Genomic DNA, 20296 nt, shown 5'->3' on the forward strand with positions numbered 1-20296 from the left:
CCTAACTATATCGCATTGGATTGCATGTCCCACAAAATCGCATGCGATTTAATAGGATGTGCGATGCCATGAAAATAGCTATATAATTATATGATTGTATGTTCCAAAAATAGGTTTAACGCAACCCCTCCCCACTATCCACGCCATCCCGAAGCGTGGCGAGTGCAGCGAGCCCTGCCAGGGATGGGGTAACGTGTCCTTTGGCCTTTTCATTCCCCCACTACTCAATGTCCACATGGAGTTGATTTTATATAGTGTGGCGAGCGCAGTGAGCCACCGAGCCCGAAGCGTGGCGAGGGGACGCGGATTACTTTACATGTATTCCGCATTCCCTCGCGGGGCTCGCTGCGCTCACCACGCTTCAGGCTTGGTGGCTCACTGCGCTCGCCACACTATATAACATCAACTCCACGCCGACGTGGATAGTGGGGTAATGAAAAAGTCGGAGGACGCGTTCCGCCGCCCTTCTTGGGGTCGCTGTGCTCGCCATGCTTCGGGGTGGCGTGGATAGTGGGGGGTGTGTTAAACCTATTTTTGGGACGTACAATCATATTATTGTATACCTAATGTCACGGCATCACACACCCTATAAAATCGCATGCATCGATTGCGGCAGATGCGATGCGATGGCCCGGGGCTGAGAGAGAAGTAAATAAATTACATAGGAAAATCGCATGGCCCTTAAACTGCCCATGCGATGCGATTTCCCTATGCAGAAAAGCCCACTAAGCAAATTGCTTAGTGGGCGCCGTTCTAGGAAACAAGTACCACACCTACTATTAGCATTGAGTGCTTCCAGAAACTACCAATATTGCAGTGTTGTATACAGAGAATACCTGCACAGATACCCTTGGTTTTTTTTTTCTAATGGACCAAAAGAGCCACCCAGAGCCTCTTTCTTCTAAAGAAAAGTATACGGCACATTTCTATGAAATGTGGGAACCCCATATAGATACATTGCAAATAACTATAAAAATCCAAATCCTGATTATAAGTCCGAGTAAATCCAGGTAAATCTGTGAAGATCCAAACCTGCACATCTCTACAAAAATAATGTTCAGACACATTTGATTTAACCAATTTATCCAAACGACCATGATGTAAGAAAGGTAGCAAAACTAAAACTGAAAACTATAGACCATTCAGCCTTACATCCATTGTGGAAAAAATATTAGAAGGAATAATAAGAGATAGTATTCATAATTTCTTAGAACAGTAGAAAGTGATAAGTAAGGCTGAGCATTGTTTCGTCAAAAATAGATCATGTCAGACTAATTTAATTAGCTTTTATGAGGAAGTCAGTAGGGGTTGGATTTACAGAAATCTGTTGATGTAATACTTCTTGATTTCGCTAAAGCTTTTGACATGGTGCCCCATAAAAGGTTATTAATAAAACTAGGTAACTTAGAGTTAGGAGATACAATTTTTGGTACTTATGTAGTATCTGGGCTGCCGATTTAGAAATCGGATCGGATCGCATCGCATCGCATCGCATGCGACCAAATCGTATGCGATGCGATGGTCAAGATTTTTCCATAGGATTCAATGTTAAAATGGTCTGAGTCCATTTTAACATAGAATTCAATGGGAAAAAGGGGTCCTTTTCCTTTCCCCACTATCCAAGTGGGCATGGAGTTGGATATAAACCTGTGGCGAGCGTAGCGAGCCACCGAGCCCGAAGCGTGGCGAGCGTAGCGAGCCCCGCGAGGGGACACAGAATACTTTTTAAGAAATATGCGTCCCCTCGCAGGGCTCGCTTCGCTCGCCACGCTTCGGGCTCGGTGGCTCGCTGCGCTCGCCACGCTATATAAAATCAATTCTATGCCCACTTGGATAGTGGGGAAATGAACAGGACCTTCTTAACATTGAATCCTATGCAAAATCGCATCGAATCGCATCGCATCGCATCTGATTGTATGCCTTAAGGTAAGGCATACAATCACAAAATCGGCAGCCCAGATACTACATAAGTACCCAATTTTTAATTGGATTAAACACTGGTTGCACAATCGGGGACAGAGAGTGGTGGTAAATGGCATACATTCCAGCTAGGTTAAGGTTAAGTGGAGTCCCACAAGGTTAATATTGGGACCCATCTTGTTTAATATATATATATATATTAATCTATATATATCTCAATGATATAGGAAGTGACATAGTGAGTAAAATTGCAATATTTGCGGACGACACAAAATTGAGTAAGGAAATGAACTCAAGGACAGTATGTGGATACACTACAAAGTGACTTAATTAAACTGGAAAGGTGGGAGGAGAGGTGGAAAATGTAGTTTAACATTGATAAATGCTAAATAATTCATTATGGGAACAAAAATTAACAAGCTACTTATAGGCTAAATGGAGTTATTATAGGGAATTATGCTGTAGAGAAAGACTTGGGGGTCATCATAGATCAAAAATTTGGGTAATAGTGTACACTGCTCAAGTGCAGCAGCAAAAGCAAAGAGGACACTGGCATGCATTAAAAGTGGAATGGATTCAAGGGCTCCCAACATGATAGTGCCTCTTTACAAGGCATTGGTGAAACCTCACTTGGGGCCAGATGTACTAAGCCTTGAAAAGTGATCATGTGGAAAGTGATAAACCACCAGCCAATCAGCTCCTGTCTGTCATTTTTCAAACACAGCCTGTGACATGGTAGGTAGGAGTTGATTGGTTGGTGGTTTATCACTTTCCATTTGATCACTTTTCAAGCTTAGTACATCTGGCCCGTGGTGTACAGTTCTTGGCACTGCACCTTAAAAAGTACATAAATGATTTGGAACAGGTCCAGAGAAGGGTGACTAAGCTAGTAAAAGGTCTCGAATCACTAGAATACAAAGATAGGTTAACCAGGCTGAATATGTTTTCACTGGACAACCAGAGATATGATTAGCATGTAGCACCTAGATTATCAGAATATTTGTCACGGCACCCCTACAGTAGGTGCAAAGTTTGCTACCGAGAATTTTCGAAAACAATATAAAATTAAATAAGTTGTGCTTATATGTCATCCTTAGGTCCAGTTATATGGTGAGATACAGAATTTACTTCTGTTTATCCACATATTTTAAAACTGGAAGACACAAGCTCTGGTTTTGCCTATTACATTGACCATAAATAATATGAATCGCTTCTGGACCACGAAACCGAGGCAACCCTGCAAGTGCTCTGAGGCACCCCAGGGAGCCTAGGCGCACAGTTTGGGAACCACTGCACTAGGGAGTTAAAAACGGAATAAGGGTTGATGAATTTGAATACATAATAAGAAGGAGAAAGTATGTCAGGCTCCTCCACAATAAACACAATGGGGTATTGCATATGTTTTTAGCACTGTTGCAAAAAGTTGTAAAAAGTACCGCGACAAACAGCAATGTAAAAATATGCTGTAAAAGTGATAAGATATAACTGATTACATAGTTGTGATTGACCAGACTAAAAACTAGCTGTAAGGAAATGTATGTATCTAAAATTGGTAAGAATGTTGGGTTTATCCCTAAAAAGGAGCAAAGCGGTTGAATTTAAAATCAGGACTATATCATTAATCCCAGGTTGAGCAAGAGACCTTGGTGGAATAATGGGGTAAGGGGAGTAATAACCTAAACCCCAAAAAGAGAAAGGTAAATGAGATAGGATAAGACAGTTTTTCGGTGTTGTACGCTATAGCCATGATAAACTGTATGGTGTTGATGGTGCCTCGGTTTCCAAAAGATAGAAGTGTCCAAATATATTGTATGTAATGTAATGTTCTGTTTTGTAGTGTAAACCCAGGAAATAATATATGATAAAGTGGAACAGTAGCTCCGTAGCGTGATATGTATTGGCTTAAGGGTTTTACAGTGCGATGTTTGATATCGCTATATGTATGTATTTTTGCAAAAGAAAATAAATTCAAAAAAAAAAAAAAAAAGAAGAGGATTCTTCACCAGTAAAGCAATAAAAGGGTGCCTCAGCAGCCTGGTTCCTACTTCAACCTGTGACCTGCCCACTGTTTCTTCTTCTACTGATTGGTAACCAGGGCATTGGGTTATCGTGGTGGCTTTGGCTCTGGAGATTGTTTTCCTACTCAGGATGTTGGCGGACTTGGGAGAGTGCACTCAGAATGCCATTTTTCTGATGTTACAGCTGGTTGTGGAGGCTATGCCATGTTCTTTCAGGTGAAATTGACTTAGGGATGACTTTGTTGGAATATGTATATAGATGGTGGTGGTATTGCAGAGTTAGAGTACACATCTCTGAGGAAGAACCTTGGCACTCCAGCTGCTGTTGAACTATACATCCAACCATGCCCTCAAACATTGCTGTTTGGCTATGCAAAAACTATTGCAGAGCATGCTGGGATGTACCAAGGTTCTCCATCACTGCCCAGCAACACATTTTACAATTTCATAAACATTTGGAGAGTAATTAAGTCCCAGTTTAATTAAGTTCCCACCTTGGCCCACCTTTCCAGTTTAATTAAGTATATTGAGGTAGTATCAGCAGGGCTGGCAACAGAAAACTTGGGGACCTGTACACTGATATATCTGGGGGGTCCAATCCCCCCCCCCCCTCCTTGAGCAGAACATTTTTAGTACACTGCATATTGTCCCTTATTCTGATCTGACCGCAGTACAAATTTGTTCTCAAAATGGTCAAAACAATGTGCACTGCAGGTGGGGCAGATGGAACATGTGCAGGGAGTTACATTTGGGTGGGGTGTGTTGAAACTGAAATCTAAATTGCAGTTTAAAAATAATGCAGCATTGAATCTCTTGATAGCACTACAAATGAACATATTTACAAATTATTTGAAAACACGAATTGGTCCCTACTGAGACAGATTACTGATAACCACTAAACTAGGAAATTGTTCCAGGGGGGTATAAAATGTATTGGATTGTATGCATTTCATGTATAAAACATCTATGCCTATGTCGTAAATGTGTGATCCCCCTGTAATACCTCAGACCGGAACGTCCCAGTATGAACAAATTACATATCTAGTAGATGTGCGTGTGACCCCCCCCCCCCCCTTATGTCTTTACCTTGTAATGGCTTGTCTTGGTTTGTTGTTATACGTATTTTGAACACTTTTATCATTAATATTACTACTTGTGCTTTAAATTATTTTCGAATTGCAATATGGATAATAAGGATATATTAAGATAAGATGCCCCTATAACAGGGTTGCCGACCGGGAGTCTCCCGAAAATCGGGTCCCCCTCCCGGCCCCCCGGAAGGGTGGGCAACCCTCCCGGAATCTGGGGGACCCCCTGAGCCCCCCGAATCGCGGCAGAGGAGGGGGCGGAGCTAAAATGGCACAATCGTGTCATTTTAGCCCCGCCCCCTCCATGGAGATCAGTCATTTCTCCTATTACCCGTAATGGGGGCGGGGCTTAATGACATCACAGTCAAGCCCCGCCCCCGATCGGGTAAGGAAAATCTCCGCTACGGCAAGGTGTGAGAATAAAATAGTGTGCTGAGCGTAGTTATGTTTCAGTGTCCATGTTGACTGTGTCGAAATTTGGGTAAAAAAAAACCAGTGGACTGTCGACCTTGCCCAAGTCGAACTAATACTTGTGTCAACCTAATGACCTGTCGACCTAGACCCATGCCGACCTAATGGTGTCGACCCAATGCTTGTCGACCATTCTTTTGTAGACCTAATGATCCATACCCCTAGGCAAGTTCCCTTACAGGAATCCTGGCAGCTGCCTTTATAAACCATTGCTAGGCATTGCACTGCCGCATGCCGCAGCCATGCTTATAGCCCCTGAGCACCTTGGGGCCCCTCACAAGCTTGTGGCCTGGTACAGGTGTCCCCCTTGCCCCCCCCCCCCTGTTGCCTGCCCGGAGTACCAGGGCTGGATGGGCGTCACCTGCTGGGGGCGGCAAAGCACCCCCCCTCACTGGTCGGGATTTGCCAGAAAGGTGGTGGTGGGGGGGTCACAAATCATGGGATGGAAGGGTTTGACTCCCTTGCTCAGCCTTTTACTCACCCATCCTGGACCTTAACTGCTCAGCTGGCCGACACAGATGGAACACTGGTAGGTACTCCCCGGGAGCTCTGACTGTGCTGCAGAGCCGAGCGCACAGCTTCCCGTCCTTGTTGCCTGGTTGGGGGGTGGGAGCAATGATCGGTAGAATGTTGGCAGCTGTGGCAGAGGGAGGGGTCGCAAAAAAAAGTGGTGTCTAGGGACGGACACTTAACTCCACCCCTGGGATGGGACCGCTGTACTCAGATATGTATACACAGGTTCTAACATAGAGCGGAGATTATGCGGAGAGGAGTTAAAAGGTCACTAGGAGCTAAATGAAAGACATCTGTCTCCCACTGTGAGGCTCTAACACAGGGAAAAGTTGGTACCATACACGTGGCCAGTAGTGTTTGCCATCTTCAACAGATGTACCAAACAGTTGAGAAGTTGCCCATAGCAACCTATCAGCCTTTACCTATAATTTGATAAAATGTACTGAAATGTTACATAAATGCTGGTTAGTTTCTATGGACAACCTCCAACGGTCTACTTCTCACCATATTGCTTGATGCATCAACCCCTAGGATGGACCTGTGATCCTTCCCATGTTCACCGTCTGCTTCCTGCTTTGGCCACTTGTGAGGATTGTCAATTACACACTTATGCTGTCCATACATATGTGAGATATCGCATGCAATCATTCGATTTCGGCCACATCTGGCCGATACATCGAATGATTGCATGCATTTTTATGCTGACATGTCGCATCGATAAATATTATGAGCTGCATATAATATTTATCGAATTGAATGAGCAATCGCATGTGGTTTTTAACCACATGCGATTGCTCGAATGCAATCAGCGGCGGGTTCGGGGAGCGGGGCCGGGATGGGGACCGGAGCGCTGGCGGGGAGCGGTAACTGGCTGGGGAGGCATGGCGGCTGTGTAGCGGGGACCGGAGCGGTGGAGCTTTCATGCGACGGAACTCGGCAGCAGCAGCAGATGGCTGAAACACTGGACGGCCCTCTGATTGGCTGAGGCCGCCCCTGTTATTGGCTGAGGCAGCTGAAAGAGAGCTCTCTCAGCCAATCAGAGGGCCGTCTAGTGTTTCAAAGTCACTGCTTCTGCTGACAAGTCCCGCTGCTGACAAGCTCCGGTCCCGCCTACACAGTCCCACACCACCCCTCTTCCAGCACAGTCTGTGACATGGCAGGCAGGAGCTGATTGGCTGCCTGTTTATCACTCTCAATTTTATCACTTCTGAAGCTTAGTGCATCTAAGTGTCCTTTGTCTGGACTGTTATCACATTTGGTGGATGGACTTTCTCTGAAATTTATTATATACTATGATGAGGCACTTTAAGAGAGGAGGGGGCTTATATGCAAGCTCCGATTGTGCCTCCTCCTCTCCTGCATTGTAGTAGACCCTGGCATTGAGTTTAACATGGCACTGGCGTCACATTTCTGGGGACATCTCGATTGTGCATGCACAAATCACCTTCCATTTTCTTAGTGATTTTTCTAGCTGTGCAGCTAGTGGTGTGGTAAGTATAATTAAATGGTTGCAGCGTGTGGTGTGTGGGCCCCCTGTTCTATATACGCCAGTGATACTATGCCTGTGGAACTGTGGTTAGCTGATCATTTTTCATTTATTGGGGATTTCTTCAAGAGATATCACCTTTATGGTTTTCTGCATCTCGCCACATTTTTGTAATTCTACATAATTTGTTATAGTTATATGTCCCATTTACTTGTAATTTACTTAAATGTAACCAGGGGTGCAACTATGGCGGTACGGGGTGGTACGGCGTACCGGTAAAAGATATATTGCCGGTACCCCGTACCGCCATAACAAATACCCCCCAAAGTGTTTAATGCGCATGCGCGCATATGTAAGTGGCGGAGGGGCGTGGCCTCTGTCGCCCCGCCACAGCTGATTGCCTTCGGAGGGGAGAGGAGCGCATTGCGCGTCTCTCCTTCCCCTCTCTGTGTCCCTGTGACTAGGTTGTCGCCTGTCAGCCAATCAGAGCTAGCGGGCTGGCAGCCAATCAGGAGCTTGGCTGACAGCCCAGTCACACAGTTAGAATCAGTGAAGCCGGGGCAGGAGAGACGCGAGATGCACTCCCCTCCCCAGGGAAACAGAAGCAGGCAGTGGCGGCGGGGGACTGGAGGGGGGGAGAGGACCGGACCGGACACAGCCAGCACTGCAGGAGTCACTCACGGAGGGTGGGTTGTGCTGCTGCATATTCTGGAACTGTGGGGGCATTTATGTGTGGCACTGTGGGGGCATATCTGGCACTGGGGGTATATGTGTGGTACTGTGGGGGCATATATGGTACTGGGGGCATATGTGTGGCACTGTGGGGGCATATGATATCTGGCACTGGAGGCATATGTGTGGCACTGTGGGGACATATATCTGGCACTGGGGTCATATGTGTGGCACTGTGGGGGCATATCTGGCACTGGGGTCATGTGTGGCACTGTGGTGGCATATATGGCACTGGGGGCATATGTGGGGCACTGTGGGGGCATATCTGGCACTGGGGTCATATGTGTGGCACTGTGGGGGCATATGATATCTGGCACTGTGGGGGCATATCTGGCACTGTGGGGACATATTAGTAATGGGCATCAATTGTGCGGTGCAATGAGCATCATGCTGTGGGGCATAATGTGTAACGGCCATTATGGCATGGGTCATACAGTATGTATTGGGTGTGTGACGCGTAACAGTAAATTTTGGTTGTGTGCCTTCGGCGTGCAATATTCCAGCCACTCCCCCTAGTGTCATATGACCACGCCCCTGACCATGCTCATTTTTTTTGCAGCGCGTGGCACAGTACCACTAATACCCCTTTTCCACTAGCAAATTCTACCCGGGTTTTTGCTCGAGGACGCGCACCGACACGGGTTTTTTGTCAGTGTGAACGTGTCCTTTTCACAAAACACGGGTAGAGAGACCAGGGAATTCTACCCTGGTATCTACCAGGGTAAAACACGGCAATGACACGGGTCTGTGCGCAGTGTAAATGCACATTACCCGTGTTTTAGATCCGGGTAACACTCTGAGGCCGGTAATTGGTTCTTCAAGGGCACCAGAAGATGATGTCATCTGCTGGAGACGCGCCGGAAGACGCTGGGAGACGCTGACCACGAGGAGGCTTCCCAGCAGCAGCTCCTCCGGCGCTGGCCACAAGCAGCCATCGCAGCACATTGCCTATGCTGGGCACAAGCAGCCATCGCAGCACATTGGCCACGCTGGGCACAAGAAACCATTGCAGCACATTGCCTCCTACCTACGCTGGGCACAAGCAGCCATCACAGCCACAATCCCTGCGACGCTGGGCCCAAGCAGCCATCACAGCACATTCCCTACAACGCTGGCCACAGCAGGTATTTGGGCAGCAAACCATGTCTAGCCATAGTTGGACAGACAGTGAGATAAGAGAGCTGCTTAATATTAGGGGAGAGGAAGAAATAAGAAGACAGATGACGGGTACAGTAAAGGATACCTTTGTCTACAAGAACATATCCGTTATACTGGCCGACAGAGGCATAAAAAAAACACAGCAGCAAGTGGTGAACAAATTAAAGGCACTACGAAAGCAATTTATGAAAACACACGACCATAATCGTAAGAAAAGTGGCGTAGGACGTATTCATTGGCCATATTATGAGCTATGCTACAGTGTCTTTGGCAAAAGTGCCCTAACTAATCCCATCGCACTATCATCATCCAGCTGTGCCAATAGTCAGATGTCAGTAGAGGAGGACCATGCCGAAACACAGCACAGCCTCCCCAGCTCACAATGTGGACCATCATCCCCGCTGCTCGTATCTGACTGCAGTTTGGAAGAGTCAAGCATGAAGGATGATTCCGTCAGCGCTGTAATAAATGAGGAGGTAGAGGCTTCTCAGCCGGAGACTTCACAGGCACCCAAGTCGACGGAGATTTCCCAGGCACCCAAGCCCACAACTTTGCGCTCCAATAGTAAGTATTAAATTTGCACACAGACAAGCACATACACAAACATTATGTAGTGGTGTCAAAACTATCATACTTCAAGCTCCTTTGGTACTACACATCCTAGCATGCTGTGTCATAGTTGCTGCAGTAGTCCATACGTAAGACCAAAACTTATGTTAACACATGGTGGGATATGTGGATAGTTGAATGGCAACCTCGAACAATATTACACCTCAATACCTTTAATCTGTCTTTGAAAAAGGATTGAAAACATAATGGGCAATGGATAGGTAGTGTGCATGTGCCGGAAGGCCGCAAACATGTGTTGGTTAAACTATGCAATGTTTATATATCATCAGTGTGTAACAAATCATTTTTTATCCCTTTCACAGTCTATAACAAACAGAACAGAACAATCTGTGAGAGCAATGACAACGATTATTCTGGAACATCTACGTGAGGCGGATAGCGATTTGAATGCTCATGAAGATGCAAGAATTGCCCGTTTTTTAGCATCTGAAAAAGAAATGCATGATTCTTTTATGTCACAAATAGCGGATATGCATGAGAGGCAGATGACATTGTTTGAGCGTATGTTTAGCCTTATCCCTGCCAATACACAAGCACCACAAAAAGACCACACACAAGTGCCATATGGCCAGTACAACTATGACCATGCTCAGTATCCTAACACATCAACCCCCAACCCGAACAATATCGGGTTTATAGGCAATTGAGTTAGGCCTGTTGTTGCTACAGCAATGTTTGTATGTATCTTTTCAGGTTGTTAGGTTTCTGCACAATGTAGGTAGAGAAGCCAAAGTTGGGCCAGTTGGTACACATTTTTTATAAATAATTTTAAAATACATAACAAGTCCATATTACAGGCACAGGTAGTATAGGGCACATGTATAAGATATATATATACATAGAAGGGCAAGTAAAGGTCGCAGTACTAGGGTGCTCATTTTTTTTTTTTTTAAATATATAGAATATATATATATATACATTTTCCTACCTCAAGGATGTACGTTCTTAGGCCTGAAATAATTAGGTCCACGTGATAACTAGAATGGCCATAGCAGAGGGGAAGATGTATGGAGCAGTGATAGTGCTTTAGGCCCTCCTATCAGCTCCAAACTGTTAAGTGTATGAAGGGTTTCTGAAGGGACAGTTTGGAGCTGATAGGATTGTCAATTTATGACTTCTCTCCCCCCCCCCATCACTGCGTCATACATCTTCCTCCCTCTTGTGTTCTCTTTGTACTTATATTTTTGCACTAATAAATGTTTACCAAGCCATTTTGTACCTGCAAGTAAAGGTCGCAGTACTAGGGTGCTCATTTTTTTTATTTTAAAAAATATATAGTATATATATATATATATCTACATTTTCCTACCTCAAGGATGTACGTTCTTAGGCCTGAAATAATTAGGTCCACGTGATAACTAGAATGGCCATAGCAGAGGGGAAGATGTATGGAGCAGTGATAGTGCTTTAGGCCCTCCTATCAGCTCCAAACTGTTAAGTGTATGAAGGGTTTCTGAAGGGACAGTTTGGAGCTGATAGGATTGTCAATTTATGACTTCTCTCCCCCCCCATCACTGCGTCATACATCTTCCTCCCTCTTGTGTTCTCTTTGCACTTATATTTTTGCACTAATAAATGTTTACCAAGCCATTTTGTACCTGTATGTCAAGTTTTGAAAACATACAAGAAAGTTTTTTGACATGTTTTATAATTATACTTCAAGTATACAAAAAATGAATAAACACAAACTGTTCAACCAGCAATATTTCTCTGTGTCCTCTACTGCAACATTGATGTAAGGTTTTGAGTTATTGTGGCTCTTATCCGCTCTGCGGCAACGCTATGCACCCCCTCATAGCCTGATGCATCATGTTCGTTTCCCAACAACTCCTGGTCCAGCACATTCCACTCAGGAAGAAAGTTTTCCTTTTGCAGCTCACATATATTGTGCAGAATGCAGCAAGCTGCGACAATATCTGGCATGATTTTTAAGTCCACATCATTCCTCTTCATGAGGCAACGCCAGCGTCCTTTTAATCGGCCAAAAGCATTTTCAACTGCCATACGGGCAGAACTGAGGGCATGGGTATATGCAATCTGTTGTGGCGACAGTTGAACATGCTGGGTGTAGCCCTTCATCAGCCAGTGCTGCAAGGGGTAGGCTGCATCACCAATGAGGTGGACCGGAATTTCCACACCATCAACAGTCACCGATTTCTGTAAAAATAATTATATTTATTCCTGGTTCAAAACATAAATATTGGTTTATGGGTGAACATAAAGTGTAGGGTACAAATTTCTTACCTCTCTAGGGAACAGACATCCACCTAGCTGGTCCTCCGCAATACTGTACAGATCTGAATTGGCTAGCACCCTCGCATCATGTGACCTACCGGGCCAACCTATGAACACATCTGTGAAACTAAAAAGAATGGTATATTACATATTGTTCCTCCAAAGAAAATGCCCACCCTTACAAAAAAAATAGTAAACTATTGCTTACCAGTATTTATGGTCCACTACAGCTTGCAGGACAATAGAATGCCACCCCTTGCGGTTATAGTAGTCTGCGGGGTTATCACGGGGGGCAATGATGGGAATGTGGGTACCATCGATTGCTCCACCACACTGAGGATATCCACGCCTCTTGAATCCCTTGACAGTGTCCTCTAGCCGCTGTCCTTGCGGCAAGGATATAAAGCGCTGGTATAGGGTTTTCAGCAATGCCCGTGTGACTTGGTATACAATCTTGCACACTGTGCCAATTCCTACACCAAATAGACAAGAGAGTGTTCTATACTCTCCAGGGGTAGCGTACCACCAAATAGCAATTGCTAACCTCCTGCTGGGCTCAATAGGCTTCCTGAACTTGGTGGTCTGTTTCGTGATGGCAGGGGACAGTAGTTCCAAAATATAGAAAAATGTAGCACGGGACATTCTGAAATGTGCCATCCACTGCTCATCCTGGAAACTTAGAACTGTCTGCATGAAAGCCTCCCCATGTCTGCGATCTCTCATCCACATTCTTCTGGTTGGTGCAGTGCTCATTTGCAGGATGGTGGAAACACTCGCTGATAACAGCACTCTCCTCCTCCTCAAATAATGGCGACGAGCACTCTCCCTCTCCGCAAAGAATTGGGTCCTCCTCCTCCAGCGCAGCAGTAGGTAGCAGAGTGTTATAAGCTGCTGCTGCATCAAGCTGTCCATGGCAGAATAGTACAGCAAAATACTGCAAAATGTCTGCAAGCCCAGCATAGACACAGCTACTCTCTCTGACTCCATTGCTGCAATGCTGTAAGAAGTCCCCACCCACCACCCCTCCCCTTTGTCCCCTTTGTCCCCTTTGTGACTTCAAACTGGTTTGGACTGGAAAAAAGCTATGTCTTGTGGGCATTCTTGGGATTTTTCAAAGTTTACCCGGGTTTAGTGTAAAAGGCTCCGACACGGGTATAACACGGGTCTGTGCGCAGTGTGAACAGTGTTTTTACCCGTTTCTTACACGGGTATGATCCGTGTTCAAAAACCCGTGTTTAACATGGGTTTCAGATGGAAAAGGGGTATAAGTCGTTTTTTTCTACTTGCACCACTGAATGTAACTAAGATAATGCAAGTACAGTAGGCGCAACATTTATTTTATCTGTTTTTTTAGGGTTGCATTATACTTTATTATCTGCTTAGTTCTGCCACTGAGGTACTAGATACTGTGCTTTTCTATTACATATCGGGGTTAATTTACTTATTTATTGAAGGTGGGATGTTGTCCATAGCAACCAATCAGATTCTACTTATTTATTTAGAACCTTCTAGAAGATAATAGATAGAATCTGATCATCTTCAATAGAACTCTAAAGGGGTCTACACACGTAGTGATTCCCGGGCATTTTCTAAGCGATCTCATTGGATCGCTTAGAAAATGCTTCTATGTCGCTCCGTATGTAGGGGCCATAGCAATAGCGATGCACGGCCCTGTACACTATCACTATCGCTCCGGCGTTTATAGATTTGACAGATCGCTTCCCTTAAGTAAAATCATCCCATATTGTGGCAGTCTATGGGCAGTATTCAATGAGAATTTTGACGATGTGCAGCGAATCCTGTTTAGGTTACGCTGCACATTCGCCACTGCCCGCCGCGTTCCGGAGCCTCGCCGGCTCCAGTATTCAACGAGTCAGGGGCTCACTGCCCCTGACCGGCGAATTTAAACTCCTGCGGCGATGCAGCAGGGAGCCTGAGGACGGCGGCAGGCAGGGAGATGGAAGTCTCCCTGCCTGCCCCAGAACGTTTGTGGGGGGGGAGGTGGGCTCCCCGGGAGCCAGGCAGCACAGGCTGCCCCCCGGGATAGCCAACAGGGGACCGGGTATTCACTACACCCGATCGTGCATATGTAATGATCGGGTGCAGTGAATATATGAATATCTAATGAGCGGCTCGGCTCCTGGCCCCCTGCTGGCTGCTGTGTAAAAAAAAAAATATATATTTTTTTTAAAATTTAAATATATATTCATGTGCTTACAGCACATAAATAAAAATAGCATGCCCCTCCTCAGAATAAAATTCCTGATTTTTTGACACCAAATGTAAAAAACAAAACACTTTATTTTAAAAGTTCACATTCCACTTCACCAAAAAAAGATAGCGATTGCTACTCGGTGAATCATGGCGATAAAAACCTTGAAATGTATTCGCCATCTGGTCATTGAATAGGGTGATTCACCGTTTTAGTCAAAAAAAATCGCCTTACAGCACATAGCACAAAAATCGCCGTAGAACATGGCGAATCAGCCTCATTGAATACTGCCCTATGTGTCTGCCCCATTCACTACTGCTTAAACAAAACTGGGTGTGCTTCCTTAAGGGGGAGATATTTTGTGCTCTCTTCTAAGTGATCTGACTAGATCTGTGTGTATGCCCCGAGCGATGACGATGCATGTCCCTATCGCCCGCTAGTCAGTGCATGCAGTCAAAATCTAGTCAAATTGCTTAGCAAGTGACTGCAAATCACTCTGTGTGTACAGAATGGGAGATGGCGATGACAATCTACATCATCCTGAAAACACTGGGAAATCTCCTACCCAAAATAGCTTAGCAACAATGCTTAGCACACATCTCATTGTGTGTATGGCCCTTATACTGTATTTATCTGTTGCAGTGTTCTTATTATTCTACTAGTCTTAACCCTTTGAGTGCCAACATCTCTGTGAGCGATGTGTAAAATATCAGCTGAAAGTGGAAGCGTCGCTCACATTTGTTGGTACTTGTGTAGTTTCACGGCGCCCGATATATCGGATGTGATATCGGCCGATATATCAATGCGATCAAGAGCGTTTTTTTTTACCTGTTCATAACCCCACTATCCACTATGCATGTAGTTGATTTTATATAGTGTAGCGAGCACAGTAATCCGCGTCCACGCTTCGGGCTCAGTGGCTCGCCACACTATATAAAATCAACTCCATGTATAGTGGATAGTGGGGTTATGAACAGGTAAAAAAATCGCATAGGATCGCATCGAGTGATCGACCAATATCACATCCGATATTCCGGCCAATATCGCATCCGATATATCGGGCGCCGTGAAACTACACAAATACCCATTTGTTATATAAAATCAAATAAAAAATGTTGTGTAAAAAAAGATTATATTTCCTATATAAGTTAAACATTACAGGTGATTATGATGAAAACAAATGTTTGCCTGCCAATTTTCACACTAATTCTGACAAATTCACTTGGCACTCAAAAGGTTAAGGCCCGTCCGTTTATGCTTATGCAATTCCCAAATGTTTTGTAAAGTGAAAATGTTTTTTTTTATTTTATTTATTTAATGGACCCTTCTATGCCTTTAAAATCTTTGGTGGTATGCCCGGAATTTCTCGGTCTAAACTCTGCTGTAGGAGCGGGTTCTCCCCAGAGTTCTCGGGGTATGCCACTGTAAAGAAAGGGTGGTGCCTCCAGCAGTGAACCACGGGCGTACCACCATCCCCCCTGTCGCTGATCCCCCCCGTTGCGTCACTGGCCCACTGTCCCTGTCACCGATTCCCATCGCCTCTCAGGGAGAAACAGGGCCACTCAGGGACAATTGGCAACACTCGACTGTTCGTGTGTTCGGGCATCCAAACACAGGAATGCCCGAACAGATGAACAGATGAACGGCTGAGCGCATGAACACCCGAGTGTTCCTGACCCCCCCCCCCCCTCATGCGTGCCCGAACTTCTCCAAGCAGCCACAAACAGCTGAAGCTGGTAGCAGCAGCCCCAGGGGAGCATGAGCTGAGGCAGAAGGCAGCGGCTGCCCTTTCTGTGTTTCTGGGGCAGTACAAAGCTGTCCTTGTAGGTTTGTTCTGACCCAGGAAAACCAACCACTAAAGGGGTTAAGGATCCACTTAAGGGAGTCTGTTTATTGTGTTGTATTCGGTTCTGTCAAGAGAGGGGGGATGCACTTTTTGACCAGGCCCGAATCTGTCCCCTGCTGCAGAGACTGTGCAGAGTGGGTCACACCCCCTCCCATTGTCCAAGCTCTTATTTACCAGGGCCTAGTGGCTTTTTATTAGCAGCCCTGGCTGTATTCAGAAAGTCATAAGCTTTCCTACGACATATCACAATACATGAAAACAACAGAAATAGCATGGATCCTTATAACAGCATCGTTAAGGGGTAATCCGATTAAATCCATCTTCAAACTTAGATTGTCCCTTAAGATAAGGTAATGTGCATACGGCTGTGGCCAGAGTTTATCTGTGGGCCTAGATTGAAGTGGGCCGTTATTAAAGTGGCAAAACTGATTCATAACTACAGCATTATACCAGCGTTACACCGAAGTGAAACTGAAGGACAAAACAACAACGGAAAAAAGTCTGCTTTGAGTGAGTTAAATTCTTTCACACAACATACTACTCCTGGCTGCTTAATCTGGCAATTCAACCATAATATCATCATTTTACATCTGCAAACAACTTTTACTATCACTGTTAAGGTGCATACACATGTACAGATTTTCTGTCTGATCTATCTGGTGGGAACAAAAACCTGGAAATGTATGGGAGCATATGACAATCAAAAATTTCCACCCAAATGCAGGAAAAAAAATATGTTTTGAATAAATTTGTTATACTGTATCAGAATGATTTAATCAATTTGTCTGATTGATCACTGTCTGTTTTCAAGTGTTTGGGAACAATTTTTTGATTGTCATATGCTCCCATACATTTCCAGGTTTTTGTTCCCACCAGATAGATCAGACAGAAAATCTGTACATGTGTATGCGCCTTTAAAGCTTATACTTGCACTGTCAGTTTTGAAAATGACCAGCTGTGTACCTCTAATGACCTCACCTCTCCTGCTCTTCCATTGATAGTAGGTGTCCCCCAACATTTTATTCTTGGCCCTCTTCTTCTCTTTCTCTATACGTCCTCTCTGGGTGAGCTTATGTGCTCACTCGACTTCCACTATCACATCTATGCTGATAACACTGAAATCTACCGCTCCTTTCCTGATCTCTCTCCCTCTATCCGATTCCTCACTCATATCTCCAACTGTCTCTCTGCTGTCTACTCTTGGATGACCCAGCGCTTTTTTAGACTTATAGGGGGAAATTTACCAATATGAAAAACCTAGTTTTTCGTATTGGTTGTTTCCCTACGACTGCATACGACTGTTTAAGTCGTATGCAAAGTCGTGTTCCGGAGGGGGATTTACAAAGCAGTCAGATACGACTGCTTTGTAACCCTCCGATGGTGTAATGATTCGTATTAGCGGCCGTATATACGGCCGCTAATACGAATTATTTCTAGCAGTCTGCACGGATCAAGTCAGATCCGTGCAGGCTGCAAGGTGTAAAAAAAAATAGAAAAATAAATAAATAAAAAAAAAAACGGCGTGGGGTCCCCCCCACAGCCGAAACCAGCACCAGGCTGAAGGAGCCGGGGCCGGTAATTAAAAATCAGGGAACCCGACAAATAGGGGTTCCCCGATTTTTAACAACCAGCCCCAGGCTCCAGGTCCGGGGCTGGTTCCCAAAATACGGGGGACAAAATGAGTAGGGGTCCCCCGTATTTTAAGAACCAGCCCCAGGCACAACCAGCCGGCAGGGTAATGTCACAGCCGGGGGACACTTATAATATAAGGTCCCGCGGCCAAAACATTCTCCCTACCGACCAGTCAGCCTGGCCAGGGGCCCTGGGGGAGTGGGGACCCCCCCAATAAAGGGGTCCCCCCCCTCCAGGACTTACCTGACCAGGCTGAAGCCTGGTGCTGTCCCCGGTGACCCTGGAGCGGTGGTCACCGGGCTGATGGTATTGTGTAAAAAATAGATAAACCATTGTTTTTTACTGTGGCACTACAAGTGCCAGCAAGCCTCCCCAGCAAGCTGGGACTTGGAGAACCACAAGTCCCAGCCTGCTGGGCATTAAAGGGCCCGCTGGCACTTGTAGTTCTACAGTTAAAAAAATAGTGCACAAAACACACTGACACACTTTTAAAATAAAACTTTATTACACACAAAGCCCACACATACTGATACTTACCTATCTTCTTCCCATAGGTCGCCCTGATGTCCTGTGTCGTCTTCGGGATCCATGTCGACGTCCTTCTTCATGTCGACGTCGCTGTCGGCGATGGTGTCCCCGTCCGGATCCGAAGAAATCCATTTGGGAAGCTGTGGAAGGAAACCATACTCACCTGTCCCAGCGCGACGTAGTCCAGGTAAGGGTCTTTGCAAAAAAACAAACCGACAGCCCCGAAACCAAACCGGACACGACGGAGACACACGGTGTGTTTACATCGTGCGGCTCCGCCTCCCGAATGCCGCTATTGGCCGCCTTGCGGCCTAGCGGCCAATCAGGAGCCGCTAGGCCGCAAGGCGGCCAATAGCGGCATTCGGGAGGCGGAGCCGCACGATGTAAATAAACACACGTGCGTCTCCGTCAGAGTCCGGTTTGGTTTCGGGGCTGTCGGTTTGTTTTTTTGCAAAGACCCTTACCTGGACTACGTCGCGCTGGGACAGGTGAGTATGGTTTCCTTCCACAGCTTCCCAAATGGATTTCTTCGGATCCGGACGGGGACACCATCGCCGACAGCGACGTCGACATGAAGAAGGACGTCGACATGGATCCCGAAGACGACACAGGACATCAGGGCGACCTATGGGAAGAAGATAGGTAAGTATCAGTATGTGTGGGCTTTGTGTGTAATAAAGTTTTATTTTAAAAGTGTGTCAGTGTGTTTTGTGCACTATTTTTTTAACTGTAGAACTACAAGTGCCAGCGGGCCCTTTAATGCCCAGCAGGCTGGGACTTGTGGTTCTCCAAGTCCCAGCTTGCTGGGGAGGCTTGCTGGCACTTGTAGTGCCACAGTAAAAAACAATGGTTTATCTATTTTTTACACAATACCATCAGCCCGGTGACCACCGCTCCAGGGTCACCGGGGACAGCACCAGGCTTCAGCCTGGTCAGGTAAGTCCTGGAGGGGGGGGACCCCTTTATTGGGGGGGTCCCCACTCCCCCAGGGCCCCTGGCCAGGCTGACTGGTCGGTAGGGAGAATGTTTTGGCCGCGGGACCTTATATTATAAGTGTCCCCCGGCTGTGACATTACCCTGCCGGCTGGTTGTGCCTGGGGCTGGTTCTTAAAATACGGGGGACCCCTACTCATTTTGTCCCCCGTATTTTGGGAACCAGCCCCGGACCTGGAGCCTGGGGCTGGTTGTTAAAAATCGGGGAACCCCTATTTGTCGGGCTCCCTGATTTTTAATTACCGGCCCCGGCTCCTTCAGCCTGGTGCTGGTTTCGGCTGTGGGGGGGACCCCACGCCGTTTTTTTTTTTAATTTATTTATTTTTTCTATTTTTTTACACTGCAGCCTGCACGGATCTGACTGATCCGTGCAGGCTAAAACGCAAATAGAACAGGAAAATGGTGTTCTATTTTCCTGTCGTATTTGCGTGGGTGTTTCACACCACTAAGCAGCCGTATTGTCAGTACGGCTGCTTAGTAAATCAGAAACCACCATTCTTTTGAATGGTGATTTCTGTCGTATCCTATCGATGGTGTAGACATTCGTATTTGTAACTACAAATACGAATGTTCCATCTTTAGGACTACGAATTGTTGTATTTTTGGGATTGTAAATCCCGAAAATACAAATTCGTAAAAAAAAGGTGTATTTCTCCCTACGAATACACCTTTTTTCTACGAATCCATTTTGGTAAATGTCCCCCAAAATATCAAAGACTAAGCTGACCTCTTCCCACCCTCCTGCATAAAACCTGACAATCTCTCATCCTAACCTACGGTTTATGCCCACTTCTTTCCCTTCTGTGTCACCCCTGTCTGTCTAACCCTCCCCTT

This window comes from Crinia signifera, chromosome 8 (genome assembly GCF_055691185.1).
Source record: "Crinia signifera chromosome 8, ASM5569118v1, whole genome shotgun sequence".
NCBI lineage: Eukaryota > Metazoa > Chordata > Amphibia > Anura > Myobatrachidae > Crinia > Crinia signifera.